This window comes from Vicugna pacos, chromosome 12 (assembly GCF_048564905.1).
Source record: "Vicugna pacos chromosome 12, VicPac4, whole genome shotgun sequence".
NCBI lineage: Eukaryota > Metazoa > Chordata > Mammalia > Artiodactyla > Camelidae > Vicugna > Vicugna pacos.
In genome coordinates, this window is record NC_132998.1 from 27,338,833 (window position 1) to 27,360,393 (window position 21,561).

Sequence of the window (21,561 nt, forward strand, 5' to 3'; positions counted from 1 at the left end):
TACTGGGGTTGGCACCTGTTTCCTTTCAATCTCGCAATAAAGTGGGTGTATTTAATGAGGGCTTCCTCACGTGCCCAGGACAGTGGGACATTTCAGAGCGGGTGAGGACAAGTCTGCCATCGAGGTACGGAGAAGTTAGTGGGGCCGTGCAGTGAACACACATGGAGTAATCTGAGAACGTGGAAGGGAGTGTGTGAATGAGGAGCAGAGGAAGGAGTAACGGTGTGGAATCAGCCAGACTTGGGTTCCAGGTCCTCCCTGCAATTCGGCAGCTGGATGATCCTGGGGAAGTTGCACGTTTTTTCCGAGCTTCTGTTTTCTCATCTAGAATGTGTGGCTGCCGATAGCCTACCCAGTGGGACCGCCAAGAGAAATAGGATTTGGCAGCTTCCGATGCAGAGCCTGTGCAGAGTAGGCCCTTGAAAACGAGAGCTAGGATTACTATTTTGGTGAGATGTACTAGCATCAAGGACCTGGTGGTCTCTTGTCCCTGCTTCAAGCCCTCCTGTGGGTTGCATGGGGACTAAATTCTGAATTTGCTACATCCTTCAAGTCCTGCCTAGGTGTCCAAACTCCCACTTCCTTATTCCCCCCTCTTGGCCCTGTGTCATTTCCTTCAGAGCATGTGAACCATGTGGGTTTGATGATTTGTCTGCATCCCCTTCCTCCCCGAATAGAAGAGAGACAGGGCCCCTGTCTTACTCACTACTGCATCCTGGCCTGTAGCCTGGTACCAGGCATATAGTAGGTGCTCAGTAAGAATGAAAAAATGAATGAATGAGCAGCTGCATGAAGAGGGGTGCAGCAGCAGTCCTGAGAGGGGAGAGTTCTGTGGAGGTGGGAGGCAGCAGGGAAGGCCCCTTCGGCCCCCCTCCTCCTCCTTTTCCGGGTCACCCCACTCCTCCTCACTGCATGGACAGCTGTGCAGAGCTCAGCATCGCCAGGTGCCTCTCCATCGCGGCTCTGCCCTGAGGCTGGGAGGAGGAGGGAAGCCGATTCCCACCCTCGGTGGCTGCTCCCCACAGTTCTTTGGAGCTCTGTGGCCTCCATGGGTCACTCCCACACTTCCGGAGACTCCAGCCCCTCATCTGAGAATCCCTGGTGACCAGCTCTGCAGAGTCGGCAAGCTTTAGATGCAAAATGCATTTGCAAGATTTTCAAAACATTTTCACCCTGGGTCGTAAATCAGGTACTTAAAGAATTGTAAACCAACTGGAGTACAGTTAATGTATGTCTGGAAAAAACACCATCGTGATTTGCCTTTTAAACATGAGAAAAGAATTCCACTTCGTTTACTTTCATTAGAGGTATTGAGAGGCAGCTTGAGGTTTCCAGTGGGAATGTGCTAAGAGGCCGCTGTGGTAGGCTCCCTCCTTCCCTGGAAGGGGAGGGGAAGGGCGGTGTCCAGGTGGCTTAGGGCACAACTTGCATCTGTGTGGCCCAAGAACGATTTCCCAGTTTGAAAAAGGAGCTGAGAATATGAAAACGAATATATGTATATTCATGTATGACTGAAGCATTGTGCTGTACACAGGAAATTGACACAGCATTGTAAACTGACTATATCTCAATTGAAAAAAAAAAGAGCTGATTCTTTGTCTTGGTGTTTCCTAATGGCCCCATTCCCTCCCAGTGGTGTCAAGCTCCTTGTCTTTCACGTGGCTCAACAGCCACAAAGGCAGCTTACGGGTGCAGGTTAGAAGGGGTCCTTGCTGGCTGTTGTCATGTCACTGCAAGTTGGGCTCAGTCCGTGTACGATTTGCCCCAACTGCCAAAGGATCTCATATCTCTGTCTTCTACAGGAGGATAGAAGGGAAATGGATGCTCCAGACTAGGAATCCAACAGGGAGCATGAGGTGGTTTGGAGCCTGCCTCCGGAGCCAGGTGCCTGCGTTGGAGAGCCCCCCTCCAAACTCCTGGGTAACTTTGAGACAGGCAGCTCAACTCAGTTTCTTCATCTGTGAAATGGAACTGGTTGGGAGGATAAATGAGTGGGGTGTACATGGAGTTCTTAGGAAAGTATGTGGCCCACAGTGAGTGTTAGTCTTGGAAGGAGCCCTCTTGGGAGAGGCAGGCCTGGGACTCAGCCGTCTTTGTACCTCGGGGGGCCTGGGTACAGGGCACAGGGCACTACACAGAGTAGGTACCTGGTGTTGAATCTCCTTTCTTCACCTGTAAATCAAGGGGCTGAGACAAAATGCTCTCCAGGGTCCCTGCCAGCTCACATGTAGGCTTCGTTTCCTGTTGCCTGGGTTTTGGCAAAAGGTTTCTTTGTTGGGGAAAGTGGAAGTATCTTTAGCTCCCAAACCCTTTTCAGATTGTTTGGTGCAGTATAAGGAGAGTCTGAACTCCTGTTCAGCTCAAGGCAGGCCCTGCTTTTTAAGCACGTCAGTGAGGTGGGCTCTGAACTAGGCTGTGTGTGAGACAGAAGATTCTCACTTTCAAAGAACCTGTCAGTTTTCTCATCTGTAAAACAGGGAGATAACAGAACCTGCCTCCTAGGTTGTCAGGGACGGTGCCAAGAACAGTGCCTGACACGTAGCCAGTTCTCAACAAATGTTAGCTGTGATTATTTGGGATTCAGAGGGAGGCAAACTCATATTCTGCTGGGCTGTTTGGAGGGATCTTCATTCATCTCTTAGGTACTTAGAGTCTAGGGGGCTTTGCTTTTTGTCCAGGTGAGGCTGGAGACCTGTGGCTGCCTCGCCTCTTCGCTGTGCATTTGGGTCTCCCGGTGGCTTTAGCAGTGATGGGGGGATTCTGCATCCAGGGAGCTCCTTCGTCCTGGGGATGGGTGGGTGGAGGCAAGCCTCCGGGGATGAGGAAGAGTCTAAAGAGGGGGCTCTCCCCTGGGGGAAGGCATGTTTTTGGCAACCTCATCTAAAGGGAAGAATTGATTAATAGATTTACTACTCTTTCATCCTTCAAGATGAAATCACTCCATCAATTCACCTCCATGAAGCACTTTGTAATGGCCAGGCCTTGGGGTAGGTGTGTTACCTGCATCATCTCACTGAATGCCTTGTCATTCTTAGACCCCACTCCTCCTAGAAGAGAGATGCTGTTACAACCCCCACTTTACTGCAGAGGGACTGAGGCCCCAGGACACACTCTCTGTGATCTGATGGTGGTGGCAGGAATGAAACTCATGTCTGTCTGAGCTCTTGGCTACGACCCTAGATGGCTTCCAAGAAGAAGTAGAGATAACGTTTTTTCTGATGGTCGATGTTCCTTCTGCCTCTCCCAGGGAGCCTGTTTAGGCATATTTATTCAAATATCTGTTGGGCTTCTCCTCTGTACTGGGCACTGTGTAGGCAGCAGGGGACAACAGAGTACAGGATATAGCCTTTCCCCCAAAGGAGCTCAGCCACCTTCTGGTTCTAGAACATTCATCTACCCTTTGTCATTTCTAGATCCTCAGTCTTTGTGATCCACACTTAACCCCTCCTTGCTGATCCATTTAAGGAGTCTGATTCCCCATTGTATTTTTTTTCTGTTTTACTCTGTTATAATTTCATTCCTTTACATCAAATACATTCATTATGCAGCCTTGACGTTCTCAGTATCAATTAAAAGAGATTCCAGCAAACTTTGAGAAGCTCTTAGTGGTCCTTGATAAAACATTTCTGCCTTGTATAGTGCTTGGTAAATTTGAAAATGAACTCTTTCTCCATCTAGCAGAAGCCGTGGGAGGGAAGAGGCTGATTTTTCGGTTGACCTGGAGAGCTCAGAGCTCAGCACGTGAAAGTGTTTAGATGGGAAGGCAGGGCAGTGATGCCCTGGCTCCAGGGAGAACCCCACTTTGCATCTTCCTCATGGTTAATTGGTATCTGTTTCCCAGGCAGAATCAAATGGAATGCTTGGGGAGGGAACCAGTGTGAGTGGGCGTGCAGGCAGCTGGTGGCAGAAATCCTAGAGAGGAGAGAATGGAGTGGAAATCTCCACTGACTTGTATCCACCTCCTTGAATGTGTAGGAAGGACCAGAGCTGGAGGAGGATGCTTTCCCTAACGGTCACAATAGCAGGAAGCATTTATTGAGTGACGAGTGTGTCCTAACTACTTTACATGCTTTCTCTCCTTTCAGCCTGTGTTATTAGTGCCTTCATTTTGCAGACAAGGAAGGAGAGGCTTAGAGAGGTCAGAGGACTTGCCCAAAGTCACCAAGCTGGGATCTAGGGCTGGGCTGTCTGACTTCAGGGTCAAGGTCATAACCACTGGGCTCCCTGCGTCTCACAGGTGCAGATCCTTGGAAGCTTCTGCAGCTTCCTCTTTGGTTCTTCACCCATACGCTGGGTGGTGGGCTCCCACTGAACCCAGACTTACTGCTCGGAGACGTCATCTCCAGGCTTGGGAAAATAGCAGTTGGAGGAACTTTATTTCATGATCCCAATTATTCTGTGTCTTTTCTGGCATCCCGGTGCCTTGTTCTGCGCCTGGTGCCCAACAAGGAGGCAGTACGTTTGTGGAATGGCTGCGGAGTGTCAGGGGTCTGGGGATGTTGTCAGGAGACCTGGGGGCCAATCCCATCGTTGCCACAACTTGATCTGTGTGACCTTGGGCGAGGTATGTCCCTGCTATGGCTTCAACTAATTTATCTGTAAGATGAGAGTTCTGGGACTGATTTGGAGCTCACATTCCAGCCCCTTCCAGATTCTGCACTTGGTGAATCTTTGGGGATTGTCCCCAGGTTGCTTCAAAGTGGCAGTCACTGACTCCTCCCTTGTTTGTCTTCCTTCACTAGAAGGCAGGCTCTACCTGGGCACGGAGTCTCGTCAGTTCTGTTTATTGGTGTGTTCCAAGTGCTGAGCATGGGGCCCAGCAGACAAATATTCACACCCTGCACGCATGCACGCCCGAAAGAGTGATTGCAGTATCTCTCTTGCTGATGAAATCTCAGGATATAAACTATTCTGGGGCTAAAGCCCAAGAAGAAAATTAAGAAGCAAAAGTATCATTTTCCAGGAAAAACACCATCTTTATGAAGGCAAGATACAGCTGAGACTGGGAAAGTTTATTATCTCTGTCTGCTAGCTGAGGGATTAGGGAGTCAGGCAGGATTCTTCAGTTTTTCATCTGATGATGCGTTTTGGAAACCACAGAGAAAACAAAACAAAAATAAAAACTCTCCCCTTCCTTCCCCCACCTCCCACTCTCCCCTTTAACTTCAAGCCGAAAAAGCACTTGCTGCTTAAAACAGCTCAAGAAGGAAAAAATTATAACAAATATTTTGCATTTCTCTGGTGGCGGCAGGCACAGCCTGAATTCCTTTCAGCCCCACAATGAGTTCTAATTTTATGAAATGTTTGGATTAGCCACCAATTTTCCGGTGGAATTTAGGAGGCTTGTCTTCGTACTTAGGTTTGAAGCGAAAAAATCTCATAAAATCCGTGCAGGGCCCAGTGGGACGTTCTAGCCAAGGACAAAGTGACCATCAGCGGAATGACGCTGGCAGCTGTGGGCCGGCTTTGTGGACGGTGGTGTGTTCTTGAACCGCAGTCTCCGGGCCTTGGCTGGGCTGCATACCGCTTCCAGCTGACCATGGCCTATAAAAATCCCATCCCCAGTACAGCACCTCGTACCTGATCTCGTTCTTTCAGTTCCCAGAGCCAGAGAACATTAGGGCATCTGGTAATTGGGTGAGAGGCATTTGATAACACAGCGTGCTCTACCCCGCCTCCCCTCCGTAGCACTGATTGCCTTGTGTTGTAATTTCCAGTTTACTTATCTCTTTCTGCCTCTTGACCTGCAGTATCTCCCAGGGACACACGTGGCTATTAAAGTTATAATTAATTACAATGAAATAAAAATAAAAGCTTCAGCCCCTAAAATTAAAAACTTAAGTTCCTTGGTCATACTAGCCACATGTTAAGTGCTCGATGGCCGTACCGGGCTAGTGGCCACCATCGGGCAGTGCAGAAAAGATCATTCCATCATCATAGAAAGTTCTGAAGGAAGGCGCTGCTCTCACTGAGTTTAATGATGGCAGTGAAACGCTCCACCCTGTCCTTGCTTTATTAGCTGCGTACGTAGCGCTTGTCACCATCTGTAATGATCTCTGAGCAGCCTCATTCATCATCGTGTCTGCATCTCCAGTGTCTAAAACAGTGCCTGGTATATAGTAAGCACCATGAAGATTTTTAGAATGAATGAATGATCCAGCATGGCTTTGCATGCTCCTGACACATAGCAGGCCTTCAAAAAAAAAGGACTGAATATTTATAGAGCTGGGACTCTTGAATGGATTCATCTGGTATTTGTTGAGCACTGAGTATGTGTCAGGCGTGGTGCGAGGCTCTCAGGCTATGATAATGAGCAAATGGACATGAGCTTATCTGATCTAATGGCTCTTAGCTTTGTGGGAATGTGTGAATCTCCTGGGTGTGCCTGTTAAAATGCACCATCCTTGGCACCCACCCCTGAGAGCCTGATCCAGCAGGGCTGGGGTGGGACTTAGGGAGACCTGGGAATCTTTTGCATTTTAACCAAGCGACGTAAGGGAATGTGTCGGGGGTTGGTCCGTGGTCCATACTTGGGAAACACAGCCCTGGGAAGCTAGTTGTGTTCATCTGAGGATACACCGCCCCACTTGATTCAGTCCACACCTTCTCTTGTGATAACTAGAGGGCCCTAAAACCCCAGGCCTTTGTAATGGAGCTGTAGTTTGAGGTCTCTTTGCCTGTTAGTTTCCCATGGAGTAATAATATTACAAACAATGACATAGCAGGAATTGTGCCAGGTGGTAGTCTAAGCACATTGAATCCCAGACCTAATTTATCCTCGTGGCAACTTTAAGAGCACATTAAATTTAATGCACAGCATTGTCCCCGTTTTACAGTGGATAAACTGAGGCACAGAAAATTAAGCCACTTGCCCATATTTGCACTACTTATAAGTGGAACTCAAACCCTGAAATGCTGCAGTGCCGCTGCTTACAGTCACTGGACTTTGAGCTGCTGCCCCCGACCCCCACTGCCTCCCCACGCCTCATGCTGGATGTGCCTCTATATTGTTTTCTGCCAGTTGCTCAGAATCAAAAATCAGGGATATTTATGACATGCCTGTTTAGGGGATTAACAGGGGTGGACATTATGAGCTCTGTTGCTCTGCAGATGCCCCTCCCTGGCCTCAAGGAGCATAATTCATTCATTTGCCAGACCTTTCCTTGGGCCTGCTAGGTGCCAGCTCTGTGCGGTGCTGCCACAGGTAAGAGGCTTGCAGCTAATGGGAGGTGGGCAGAGGCACAGGCAGAGACCTCCTGAGCTAGAGTCCCACCCCACAGAGGTCTTCCTTTAGATGGGAAAAGCAAAGCAAATCTTAAAAGCTGGGTGTTTCCTCATTTTGCTGCTTGTGACTCTCCATTTTTTATATAATTTTGCTGTAGAACATGTCTGTTTCACCCCGTAGGGGTTCTGAGTGTGTGTATTTTGTATGTGTGGTGGGTTGGTTCAACGTAAAGAAAGTTGTGTCTCCCTCCCCAGCCCTTTTTTCCACCACTTAGCAAGGCAGGAAACCCTGTAGAGTTGGGAGATGCCCAGAACTCGGGACTCACTTGGGAGAACTTTGAAACAAGGGGAGCGAGAGGAGAGGAGGGAACATTTCTAGAATAATTGTTGAGTGTGTGCAGGACACCCTCACTGAGGCCACTTATCTGCATCATCTTGTGTCAGCAACACTGTGACGTGAAGTGACCATTATTCCCACTTCGCAGTTAAAGAAGTTGAGGCTCAGAAAGGGTAACTGATCTGCTCAAGTAATCAAGGTTGCCTGGGAGTTAAAAACTCAGGTCTGTATGACCCACTGTGGGTTCTTCCTGCGACACCGCTGGTTCTCAGTCCCGGATGAGCATTAGAATAACCTAGGGACCTTTTGGAAGCTCCCTGGGGATGGGGTCCGGGCAGCCCCATTTTGAAGTAGGCCCCTAGATGCACACGGCTGGAGCTGAAACCACAGTGCAGCATGCGACTGCAGAGGCCCAATTGGCTGCACTCCTGAATGTGTCCCCATCCAGGCCTGGTCAACCTGGGACCTTGCCCACAGGAAGGTGAGGTCCCTCCCCTACCTTGTCCCCAGCGTGCTACCTACAGGGAGGGCTGGTGCGTCCAGAGCATCCCGCTGGACCTGAGCTGGGACCTTTTGCTCTGTTGCATCAGCGGCTGCCCGTAAATCGGCAGCCGGCTTGTTTTCTTTTTAGGCCCCAGTTGTAGCGACCTTTGTGTGTCTGTTTATTTCAGGGAAATAATTCCATCCTGCAAAATTGATTCCCTGGGGGCTACAGAAGTACATTTGGAGGGACTTCTTTTACTGGGGTGACCCGAAATGTCCTCTTTCAAAAGAGGCTGCAGCTGTTCCTTTTCTCCCAAGCCCCATCTCACTTTGCCCTCTGACATTGTCCTCTCAGACTTGTATTTTGAAGGTCTCTCTGTAGGATTCTTACTTACACACATCTCTGTATGGCCTATTTGTTCATAATAATAGTTGTAAAAAGCAGCTTTGGAGCATATACTGTATGTTGGGCCCTAGTGGGCCCTGTATAGCGGTCTTCTGTATGTCTCGTTGCTTTTTGCCTTTCCTTGGCAGTGATGAGAGTAAACAAACCTGAAATCTGAGGATCTTTATCCCTGAATGGAGGAAGTTACAACTGTGCCATGAGATTTGCTGGGCTTATTGGAAGATGAGGTGTCCCAGGGACGGTAGAGGCCACCATGCTGGGGCAGTTGGCTGGGCTGGGATGGCAGTAGATAGTTGGCCAGTGGAACAGAGGGGTGTGGGAAAAGCAGAGAGCAGCCAACAGCCCTTAGGGGTCAACCTGCCATGAACCTCCATCAAGAAAATGGAGAATTCTGGTTGATCTGATGTGTTGGTTAAGTGGAGATACTAGTAAGTTATAGAGAACTCTAAATATGTTTTTCCAGGTAATTGCAGCTCCCCCATTTACAAACCATCTTTAAAAAATCTACAGCCATTTCTTATGGAAATCTTTCTCCAGTGGACGCACACTTTCTTGCCTTCTTAAAACAAAGTATCTTGAAGGTAGTTAAACCTTTTCTTGACATCTTTCGGGAACTTATTTTGGAGTTTTCAAACCTGCTGTTTATAGTTTGTCTATCTGCTCCTACTCCAGCTTCCATTCCTTTTTGTGACCCTTTTAAATGATAACATTTTCTTTTCTCTATAGCATAAATAATGCATGCTCAATACTGGAAACTCACAATACACAGAAAAGGTAAAGATGAAAGGTGAACTGAGTTGTCCTCCCTTGATTCTATCAGTGAGCCTGTCTCCACGGCTTTCTAGTTCCACTTTTCCACTTCCCTACAGGTTTGTCACGACCAAGCTTATTAGCACTGTGTCAGCAGGGAAGCCTTGGGTGACCATCTTCAGGGGCTTGGTGGATGGATTCCATGCCATTTCTTGGGGTGGCTTTTCTAAGAGTTGATTTCTCTAACTCATACAGTCTTCACAAATGAGTGGGGCCTGACAGTGAATCTAGGGAAGTTCCATTTTCTCATGTAACAGAATGAGCCATTGTCGGGGGAGGGGGCCCGGCCAGGGTCACTTGATATGTGGCCGAGCTGGGTCTCTTGACTCAAGGTCCGGTGCATTTCCCATTTCTCCCCATCTCACCTGTGGTCTGATTGTGGCTTAAGGGATAAGTGGCTTTAGAATAAAGGAGCTATTTGCTACATGTGGAAATCTAAAACCAGGAAAAAAACCTACTTTCACCTCGGTCATCTAAATTGTTCAAATGACAGGTGTTTTTAACTTCTTTTCTGAGGGAGGAACAAGCAGAATGTGGCCCCCTCTCTCCGTCATGCCAGACCCACTCTCTTTTTGAATATCCATCTTGGATTAATACCGAAACGGACTCAGAAACACACTTGAAAGCAACTTACATTATTATCTGTACATAGCTTACATTTTATGACCTGCTTAAAGATGCAGGGAGCATCAGTCTTGGGAAGAACTGTCTTATTTACTTCTTCGTCTCTTCTGCAGATGGGATGCTTGCATCAGAGCCCGGCTGGCTTCAGATGTCGGCTCCAGGATATTTTAGCTGAACTGTATGAGTCCATTAAACAAATGTAAGAGTTTGGGGGAAAGGAGGGCTGTGTCTCAAACCAAATGTTTTACATAGAGAACATCTGGGGAATATTGGTATGTGTGTGGACAGTACATCAGAAAGCAGCTTGGCGGGGTTCGGCTGGGATGTTTCTGGCCTGCGGTTGCTGGATTTGACAGTTTTGTTGTGAGAGAATGGTTCTTATGAAGTGTTGCCATAAAGGCGGGCTGGGTCCAGGAAGGGGTGTCCTCATTTAACTGCACACTCGAGTTCTGATTCACTCCTCGGCCAGATTGTCCACGACATTTTAACAGTTCGATTTCTGAGCTCGTTTCCCCCAAGGCAGAAGCGACAGAGGAAGGGAGTGTCACGGTGCCAGGACTTGGGGTGCTGCTTCTCTACCCTGTGGTTCCATAGATTTGATGATTCTTGGAGACAGGAGTGGCCCAGCATTGGCCCCAGAATCCAGTTACCTGGGTTGGAACTTGAGGTGTGGGGACTTAGGTTGCTCCTTTCCTCAGTAGAAGTTTCTCTCTCCTACAAAATAAGTCCCCTGTCTCATGGGTGAGGAGAGTAAAATAAAGTGGGATGGCATTGTATACGTGGTAGGGAGTCATATCCACACGATGGTATTGCAGCCATGGGTCTGTGGTCTCACCTGCAAGTACACCATCAGTGTGGACAAGAGTGGAATTGGGAATCTGACTTCAACAGCCTGTTGATACTGGCCCAGGTTGGTGGCAGTGGGTGGATGGGTGAGCATTCTTATAAAAATTACGACTCTTGAGATTCATCATGTTTGATTCAATTCAGCTCAACAAATACTTATTGAATGTCTGCTGTGGTACCAGACTCTTTCCTAGATGTTGGGGACATGGGTGAGTGAGCCTGTTTGGATTCCAGTCTCTGCTTGCTGTGCCTTGGTATTGACCACGGATGACTCCTCCCCTTGTTAGATTATGTGCTGACTGTCGTTTGGGTGGGTGGATGATGACAGGTGTGTTACTGTGCTCAGGCTGCCATAACAGTACCACTACCTGGGGCTGAAACAGCAGAAATTAATTTTCTCACAGCCCTGGAGGCTGGAAGTCCAAGATCAGGTGCTGGGAGGGCTGGTTTCTGGCAAGACCTCCCTTCCTGGCTGCAGCTTCTCCCTATGTCCTCACATGGCCTTTCCTCAGTGAGCACAGGCTCCTGATGGCTCTTCCTCTAAGGACGCCAGTCCTGTTGGATCAGGACTCTCTACCCTTACGACCTCATTTAACCTTAGTGACCTCATTAAAGGCCCTGTCTCCAAATACAGTCACATTGGAGGTTAGGGCTTGAACATGTGAATTTGGAGGGGGACACAATTCAGTTTATAACAACAGGTAAATATTTTACAGGTGCAAACATTATTTGGCAGAGAATATAGCTAGACTTCCTGTATCTTTCTTGCAAGATAGGTCAAAATGAGCTGACTGATCAGCCAGAAAAAAAGGACAACACTCCACAATAATTTACTATGGCTTTGTTGGGGTGTGGAGGGAAATTATTGTAAAAATTACATCAGCCAGAAAAAAAGGACAACACTCCACAATAATTTACTATGGCTTTGTTGGGGTGTGGAGGGAAATTATTGTAAAAATTACATCTGAGTGGGTCCTGACATGGTGTTTCGACTAGTACCAGTCAAGTGAAATAGTCATAGGCCCACCTCGTGGAGGAGATGACAGAGTGGAAGGCACATGATGTGAATGGGCAAAAGGGACAGGGCAGGGAAGTGCATAGCTCAGTGACAGAGCATGTGCCCAGCAAGCATGAGGTTCAATCCCCAGTGCCTTCATTAAAAAAAAAAAATACAACCTAATTACCTCCCCTATCCCCCCAAAGTATACAGTGCTGTATGTCAATTATATCTCAATAAAACTGGAATGAAAAAGATGGAAAAAAAATAGGGACAGGGGAGACTCTCTCCTGGCTCTTGTCAGGGATGGGAAGATTAATACTCTGAGCAAAGTGGGGCTCAATTCTGGTCTTAGGAGCGTGAGTGAGTCTCAGGGGTGGAAGTGGGAGAGTGATTTACAGAAGGACTTCTCAGGAGGTCATACCTCTGCACACATCCATCAGTTTTTGCCTGCGATCTCACAAAAGACCACTTTGCTGGGGGGCATCTCAGAGTCCTAGAAAGAACATCTCCTTGGCTAAGCTCTAGGTCATGCGTCTACCCATTGGCATAGGGAAAGTGAAGTACCTTGACTGACAGTCCCTGTAAAACTGCATCAGTGGGGAAGGCGTGGTGCCCAGAGCAGAGTCAGGGTGCTCCTAACTAGTAGAAGTGTGCATGGGTACAGGGCAGGGAGGAGCCCGCCTGTCCACTGTCCTCTCCAGTGGGATTGTAAGTGACTTGAAGGGTAGGTCCGTGTTCTGCAGGACCCAGATCAGCGCCTTATGCAGAGCAGATTTCCTATCATTTTAGGGATATGCTTCCCAGGACCTCCCGCCCTATTCTGTTGTTTGGCTAACTGCACTGGCCGACCCCACAGACAGCAGCAAGGAATGCCAGTGGATGGGCTTTTGAAGATGGGAGTGACTTAAACAAAAAAAACTTAGGGTGGGGACGAGGCAGTATGGCTTTGGTGGGGCTTGGATCTCTAGAGATTCTGATTCAGCTTTTTTCCCCCTCCTAATCAGACATCCACCAAATGCCAGGCACTGTGTTACTCGCTTTGTCAGGGTTGGTCCAGAGCTTCAGAGTCTGGGTTTAACGAGACCCAGCTCTTCTACTCATTAGCTGTGTGCCCTAGGGCCAGTTACTTAACCTCCTCAGACTCAGTTTAAATTCACTGAGAAAGCAGAAATAAGAATGTTTTAGCAAGAATTTAATGAGTGAGCAGTTGAGGGGTTTAACAGGATGGTGCCCAGTGCCTGGCCCAGAGTAAGGGCTTGATAACTGGTCATTATTATGATTACTCTTGTCGTGAACGATCTCCTGGCCCTTCTGTGGTGGGCACTGTTATGACACCATTTTAAAGATAAGCAAGTTCAGGCTCAGTGATTTGGGGACAAGTAGAGATTCATTACTTGAGAGATTAGCAAGTTAAAAGAAGACTCAGTGGCAGGGGTGGCTGGGGCTCAGGTTGGGTGGAATAAGATGTCCTATTATTGTTTTCTGGTTTTATAAAGGTCCTTTTTAGTACTTGGGGTCCATTTCAGCAACAGCTTTTTGGCATGTACAAAACATCAGTCACCTGCTAGGCACTGGAGATGCTGCAGTGAACAAAACAGAAATGGTCTCTGAGTGAAGGAAGCCTCTAAGAAATAGCAAGGAGGTTATGAAAGAGGACCTATGTGTGCGATAAGGGGGCTCATTGCAGGGGTTGGATGCAGAGGACGTGGTCGGCTGGGGAAGTTAGTTGCAAACAGTAGGGTGTGGAGGGCTCCTGGACGAGAAAATGGCAGACACAAACGTCCAGGGGCACGAACGCACCCAGCCTGCTCCTTGGGTCCCAGTAATGGCCACAGACCCCTGCCCCAATCTCCCCATGACAGCTGTTGGGTAAGGCTCATGGAGGCAACCTGCCTGATGGAGTGGCAGGAACTTCCCTCCTAGGACTGACATGCTCCTTGAGGATCAGGCTGTCACTGCTGGGTGGGGGCTGTGCATTTGTAGCCAGAGGTGCTGCTGTGACAGGGTCCCTGGCAGGTTTGTGGGGAGGTCATTAGTGGGCTGACAAGCATCCAGATGAATTGTGCAGAGGGGCTGAGGAACAGGGACCAGCCTGTTAATTCTCTGGGTAATGGACAATGAAAGCTTCCCCTGGAAGGGAGAAGCTGCTGCTTGTGAGGAGATGACGGATGAGACCTCAGCGGGAATGCAGCCCGGGCTATTGTCCCTTCCCTGTCTGGTGTGTCTGTGCACACCTTAATAGCTATAAATCAGTTTCCTGACTGAAAGGGATTCTGTCAGCGTAAAAGTAACTTTTGAAGAATCTTCTTTCTCTTATCTATAAAATCACCCACGGTAAAAATGTGAAATAAAATTTAAAGCAATGCCCTTAAATTTTTGTGTGTGTTATATGTATTTTACCATCTTAAGAAATTAAAACCTTTGTCTTTCCTTTGTTCTGCTCACCTGCATCAACTGAACTCAATTGGCTAATTTCCTTTCCCTTTGGAAAACTAATTTTGTTTCTTAGTGCTTTTGTGTCCCTTATTCATTGTTCTCAAGGTCAGTGATTCAGTGGCAGCCTGAAGTTAATATTTAAAAGCAATGTTTTCAGTGAATTAAGAAACAAAGGGATAAGAACCTCCCGGGTGTTCCTATTCATGTGTGATATCAAATCAGGTTTCAGATATTGGAATAAGGTTTGGACTGAATTGGACTGAAAAACAGTGTCCCCAGAGTGTCTGTGTGAAGACAGTTCCCTGGCCTTAGATGGAAACGAAATAATTCATGCTGTGAAACGGGTCCTAATTTGCCAGCACACTTAGGAGTAGCTGTCACTCCCCATCTTGGTTTATTAATAATGCAACAGTTCTGGGGACTTTGCTGCACTGGTGCCTGCCTTCCGTGTAAGTGTTAACTGTCCCCTCCCCCCACCCCCAGCAGTTTCAGTCCTGCTGCTAGCTGTGGTTTGGAATTTGGTTAGAAATCCTTGCCCAGGGTATAACACATCCCAGACTGGAGTGGGACGCAGGACGCCTGCTGCAATTCTAGTGCTGCTGTTAACTTCATGAACTCAGGCCTGCACTTTAACCTCTCTGGGACTGGGTTTCCACATCTGTAAAATGAGGAGGTTGGCGTAGGACATTCTGGGGTTCTTGCAGCTCTGACATCTGCCAGTGACAGTGATGCTGATGATGCCTTCTCCGCCCTTCCCCATATACACAGTCTGTGTGATCCCCACTGCGACCTTGTGGGGTTGCTACTCTTGTCATCCTCATTTGCAGATGAGGACGTTGAGGCTGTGACGTGCTTGCCCGAGTACCTCCCCGTGCAGGGGGAGCCAGGGCCAAGCTCCTGTGACTGGTGACAGCGCGAAGGTGCTGAGGGTGGCTTTCTGAGCAGTTCTGGCTGGGGCTCGGCTGGGCTTGGAAGTTGATAAATCAAGTTGCACAACCCTAAGCTTATCCAAGCTGTGGTACAAACAAGTGTCAGAGCCATCAGATGCTACTACCTGAGGCCGTCCAACTTACAAGCAACCTCAGCTCCCTGGTCTGTCCTCTTTCTCTCCAGGACGGTTGTAACCTGGAGGAAAAGCGCTTGCACTTTAGGTTTCTGAGCTGGTATTGCATCTGGCTTTCGAGAATGTGAAAATCTAGAAAGAAACCCTTGCTGGGCCATCCGAGTCCCAGCTGAACGAGCTTTGCATTTTCAGTCTTTGTGACTCTGGCCGAGTAGCATCTCTCGGGCTACCCGCGGCCTTCTCCTGTCAGGGGCCTTGGGATTGGTTATTAGAGATTTCAAGGATCCAGGTAAGAGGAGGCTCCTTGCAGCCTCACCCAGACCCCCTCTCACAGCGCAGGCAGGACGTGGGCTCCAGAGCTTATTTCTCTCCTCTTCCAGAGACCTTCACTTTTACCAGGCATGGGAGCCCCAGGTTGCCTGTGGAGCGTGGAGTAACCCATAAGCAGCCAGCTTCTGTGGCCTCAAGGCTTCCATGGACCTGCTTCAGGCTAGGACAAGCCTAATGTCCCCTGGGAACAAACCTTTTGTTTTCCAGGTGCAGATTATCCAGATCACTGAGTCCCCTCAAGGAAGCAGCTTGTTTTAATTTCCCCTCTTCATAGATGGGCAGTTCATTAATTTTCATTAATCACCTAACATTTAGTATGACTGCCTAATATTTAAGTTACAGAATATGTGCCATCACAGCCACACTGACTCTGCTTTCAGGTGACAGTCCTCGAACTTCAGAGTGTAGCAGAATCACCTGGGAAGGTGGTAAAAAAAGTGCTGATCCCAGCTTGTTCTCATCCTCAGATTTCATAGATCTGGGGCGGGCCCTGGAATCTGCATTTTGACAATCAGCATTCCCCCTTCCTCCCCAGCTAGGGTATCTGATGCAGGTGGCACACTGACCAGCCTTTGGCAAAGTGCTCTCTCCTTGAGTCTGACTGCACACTCAGGGCGGGTTCGCGGCTTGCTTTGTTGTGGCCACTGGCATGAACTTTCCATTGGCCCTTTTCTTTCCCATTCTTTTGGTTCTTGCCCGGTCAGCTGTGGCCACTATCTCCTGTTTACAACTGCACTACTGTACAGAGAATGTAAATCTGCCTGTGATTTCTTAGTCACTAATTCCACTTCCCCTGTGGCACCGCCATGGGCAGTAATGACAGTCTGCACTCAGCCCTTGAAGAGGCGTGGGTGCGGGACAAGGAATGACTGTACATGTAGATAACAACTTCCCAGGCCTCTCTGAGGTCTTCTGAAGCGAGCCCTGGCCCAGTCAAATAAAAATCTGATTTGCTATTTAAATTCTGGAAATAGAACACATTTTTACATGGCAAGAGAAAAGAAAATTGGTATCATCTGAGGAAACACCATCTTTCACGGGGAGTTTTGGGAAATTGAGGTTTGAGAGCTGAGTTAACAGGATTGTATTTTCTGAATCTCTTACAAGATGGTAGGATGCTGTTCTTTGAAGAAAAAGCTCTTTCTTAACGCATGCTGTGCTCCCTGGCATCGAGGTGCCTCTCCTCAGAGCCTGTTGATACAATTCCTGGCTTCCAACCTGCTTCTGTCTGAAAAAACACCCCTGTATTGACATGAATCAGCAGGCTGGAGAGGAAGAGGCCCACGGGCCTCACGGCAGAGCTGGCTTGGGTCCCTGTGGGGCTCGTTACATCGTGGCAACTTGCTAGAATGTTGTCCTGAGTTGGCCAGACTTCTCACAAAGGGCTGGGCATCATTTAACAGATTAGGGGCTTTGGCTGCAAGGTGGTCTCCTGGCTGGCATCACCGTGGTGGTGGCCGGGTACAGCCTTTCTGAGTGAAAGCCTTTTGGTGGTTCTGGGGAGCTTTAGACCTGTGGGTCCCATTTGGAGCTGTGCCTTGCCTCGCTTGAACTCTGACTGTCAGCCAACCAGACAAGAGCAGGAACCCTTACACTGGCTTCCATCTTGACTTGGCTAACCATTCCCACTGCAAGTGGCCTCCGGGCCCCTCGGTTAAGAAAAGATCCCTGAGCCGCCTCTGACTCAGTGCCCTGCAGCTCCTGTGGAACGTGGCCGGGTGTGAGATCACACCTTGTGAATGGCGGGGAAGCTGCCAGCTCCTGTTGAAAGCTGGGATTAGAACGTAGACTTGTTCTCACTAAGTGATGCTAATGCTGTGTTTATGGCCCTGTTTCTTCCCTGCTGCTCAGTCCCCCAGTCCTGCCTTCTGGGACTCACATGTGACCCTGTAAATGACTCATCTGCTGGGAGGAGGCCTGTCACACTGGGCTTTGGAGACTGTTTGGGATCCTTTGAGAGATTCTGTCACCTGCCATGTTTGCTGTCCCTCCCATTGTAATCCGTGGCCTCAAGAATCAGTAGCCTCTAGGCTTAGCCCACCTGGATTCAAGTCCTGGCTCCATCTTTTACAAGCTATGTGACTTTGGGCAGTATTTACCTTCTTGGTGCCCCTGTGCAATGGAGTTGTAGTTAGGAGTAAATGAGATAAGGTCCACTGGCACCTGGTTAACACATAATGCGTATTTGCTACTGTTATGAAGAATATTGCTGCTGCTGTAAAAATGTTGGTATGTCAGGGCCAAAGACAGCGCTAAGATCTTGCTGCTCAAAGTATGGTCCCTGGACTGACATCCTCAGCGTCACTTGGGAGCTTGCTAGAAAGCCAGAGTCCCAGGCCCCACCTGAGACTTTTGGATTCAGAATCTTCATTTTGGCAAGACACTCAGGACCCCTTTGAGAGGCACTCATTGTTCTGGAACCCTCTCGTCAGGCTGACGTATGTCAGTAAATGAGTATCATGGGAGGTGGCTGTGGAGGGAAGAGGGCAGTGATTCACTTGGTTGGATCCTCACATACACACAGTCTGCCTGGAATTTCCCCCACTCCCCAAAGCAGGCCAGGCAGGGCCCGCTCTGTGTAGGCATGAAGGCTGGATATTAATTTTAACCTGCTCTTGCTTCTGTGTAAATGCCAGGAAAGGGAGCATGTGTGGAAGGAATGGGGCGGGGGGAGAGGCCTATGGGATGATGTGCTGTGGACTCATCACCCCCTTATATGTGGCCGAGGACCCTTTGACAGGCCATGTTATAGTCACCGTGTAATAGTTTTCCCTCCTTACAACGGTCCAAGAGTTAGGACTTGTTGACCCCACTTTACAGATGGGGAAACTGAGACCTGTGTGGTTCAGGCTTGCTTGAGGTCACCCTGCCAGCAAAAGCGTGCACTTTCATCATACTGCTTTGTTCCCCATAACCCTGCCCAGATCCCTGAGCTATCAACACTCACACTGTGAAAAGGACACCCAGAAGGCTGCAGAGCAGGTGTTTTTTTGTGATTATTCACAAAAGGAAAAACCACCACCACAGAAGAGAAGGCTGGGCCTCTTATATTTCACAAGGAGTAGGAATTGACTGGGCTATTTGCCTCTTAAACAGGCAGGCACCGCAGGGCAGAATTCGCAGATCCACAGCCAGACCTGCTGCTGCATAAGGTTTAATCATTAAACGGTAGGGTGGCCTTATTTAAAAGCAGACCATTTTATAAGGCACACGGTGCCGTCTAGACTTAGGAACACGTATGGAAGTGGCTGTGCAGCATGCTGGGCTCAGACGCCTGAGTTCCCAGCTTCAGTCATTTTGAAGGCAGAGTGGAACCTCTCTGACTCGTGCAAGAACAAGTTAGACCCGTTTTGTTTTTTTTGAGGGTGTCTGATTTCAGACATTTGGTAATCCCTTCCTGCTGGGTCCTTTCCTTCCCTCTTTCTTTGTAGATGTAGGTGAGGACTGAGGAAAACTGGAGAGGAGGCTTTCTCCACGATATTGGGCATCTCTGTGTGTTTCTTTGGTAGCCTTTGGCCAACAAGGGCAAGGATGTAATTATTTGTGTAATTTTTGCTTCTTGTCCTTGTCCTCTCATTTCTGCCCCCACCTTGATGTCTGGTGCAGGATCATGTTGGATCATGCCATCCCGGCCCTGTGATTAGTACCTGGTGGGAGCTCTAAAGGATTGAGTGTGTGAACGAACAATCAAAATCCAGAGAGGCTGAAGTGGGTATCTTGAGTCAGAATTTTGTTTCTAAGTGGGAACATTTGATCCCCCGTTCACCTGACAACCATCAGAGGCAGGAGGGGGAAAATGGTCCTGAGGTTGCTTTTGGAGTTCCATTTGTTCATCCTCCTGTCTGGTCTCAGAATCAGGAGCCCTAATGCTCATGTGGGCCCCAGCTGCTCAGAGTTTCCTGACATTTCCAATGCAAGTACAATTTAAAGACCCAGGAGAGAGATTCTCCTGCCCTTTATGTCCTTGGGGGACAAATGTGGTCTCCATCAGGAGGAACTCAAGTGTGTTCCCAGGATGGAGGGAGGGAAGGAAAGCCCTATTTATGGGGTGTTCTCTCTGGGTGAAACATTCTGACATTTATTGAGCACTTATCGTGGGCCTGGCATGTTCTGAGCCATTTAATCTTCCCTGGGACCCATGAGGCAGGTACTGTATTTCCCTACTTGACAGATGAGGAAACTGGAGCACAGGGAGGTTATGCAACCTGCCCAAGGTGGCACAGCTGCTGAGTGGCTTTAGCCAGGACTCACAGCCATGTCCTTAACCATCATGTCACTCTGCTTCACTGTGTGCTGGCTCAGTTCTTCCTGCAACTTCACAAAGGAGGCCCTGTGTTATGTCACAGGAGTTGCATGTGTAGAACTCATTCTCCTTTTAAAATAACGCTTCAAAAACGTGACAGCCATTCTCAGCTCTCTGGGTCCTATGGAAACAAACTGGGAACTGGACTTGGCCTCAGGCTGAATATGCAGCAGACAAAGAAGCAGGATGATTTCAAATGGTGCAGGAACGGTATAGAGAGAGTATGAGGCCTGGAGTGGCCTTATGTGCCTGAGGGGTCAGGGAGGGCCTCCCTAAGGGACCATGGAGCTGAATCTTGAGTGATAAGGACGTAAGGTCACGGTATGTAAAGCACTTAGCACGGTGTCTGTACCACATATTAAGTGCCTCACGATTGCCTGCTGTTATTTCTAGCTTATTGTTCCTGTGGTTGGCCAGTAATTGGCTCTGTGACCTTGGGCGAGCTATCTCACCGCTCTTGGGAGTTGAATGTCTCCCTCTGGCTTTGACAGTTGCCCAGTTCTAAGTGATTTCTAGCATTTGTCTCCTCCTGACTTCCCACCATCCCTTTGAAATAGGGGGCAGAATGAGCCCTCTTTTACATTTTCAATAGAAGATTCATTGTCTGAAGAGGGAAGCTTTTGTGGAAGGACAACCACCAGGGTTATTAACATTTGTGGAGCCCTTTCAGTTTCCTCAGTGCCGAGTGAGGTTTTATTAGAATGTGGACGCTTTCCTATTCAGACTGGGCTGCAAGCAGCCCCCTGGCAGATACACCGTGGGACCGTTGGCCTCTTGCTCCACTGTGGGGGGGAACTGACAAGTGGGTTATTTTCTTACCCCCCCAAGAATGTTGCCACCCTCTCCTGAGCCCTCGATGGTGAAAAGAATTGATTTCTATTGTCACTTGACAATAAGACCTCGCCAAGGCCAAGTTCAGCTGGCTGCATAATCAAAGGGGTGGTCTCTCCCCTTGCCCATCTTTGGTTCATGGAGGAATGCAGGAGTGGGTCCAAGAGCCACCCACATCCTCCACGGCCTGTGTGTGTTCACTGTCTGCTCCCTCTAAGAACAAGCTCCCAGGATCGTAGGCCCTACTCAGAGGAAATAAAGCCTTCCAGTCATATCTTTACATTTGACGTAAGCAAAGGCAGGCTTTTCTTGCTGAGTGCTGAATGGGGTTGTCATGAGGGCCTGGGGTAGCTGGGGGGCCTGGCACCCTCCTGAAAAGGGGCCTTGAGCCTGGAAGCTCATTCATCTCTGTGCAGCCTCCTTTCATCCGGCCACGTGGTCCACCCGCAGGCTGAGGGAGGATGCCGCCTGGCCCTGGGCTTACAGCAGGGCGTCCTGTGTTTCCTATCTGCCTCCTCTATTTCTCTGTTGCCCACGGAGGTAGGATGCCAGAGAAGTCTTAAGTCATCTTCCTGACGTGCCTGCCTTGGCAGTGTGGTTTGACTGCAGTGGTTCCTGTTCTTTTTGCTCCAATTCCACTGTCACTTCCTTGGTCTGGCCAGTATCACCCAGGACCATCGACCCCTCCCCTCTCCGCCTTCCTTCCTGCCTTTTCTCTTTTCCTCTCCATCTACCTTCCTGCCTGCCCACACTCCATGTTTTCTCAGGCCAGCCACACACCAGGCCTTGTGTGACACACTGGAGACGAAGCAGTGAGTAAGAGCCCCACTGCTGCAGAGTTAAGGAATGATGCCAATATGGATTTAAT

General features: G+C 48.8%; 1 protein-coding gene across 2 annotated transcripts in view; it reads left to right on the top strand.

Moving 5' to 3' along the window:
* NUAK1 (NUAK family kinase 1) overlaps positions 1-21,561 on the top strand; it is a 67,739-nt gene that overhangs the window by 8,659 nt on the left and 37,519 nt on the right. The window contains exon 1 of one of the 2 annotated variants that reach the window (XM_072973071.1): positions 10,002-10,083. The exons of the other annotated variant lie outside the window; for it this stretch is intronic. The gene's annotated coding sequence lies outside the window, so the exon portion shown is untranslated. Of the gene's footprint in view, positions 1-10,001; positions 10,084-21,561 lie in introns of those variants that run through there. 2 annotated transcript variants of the gene reach the window in all.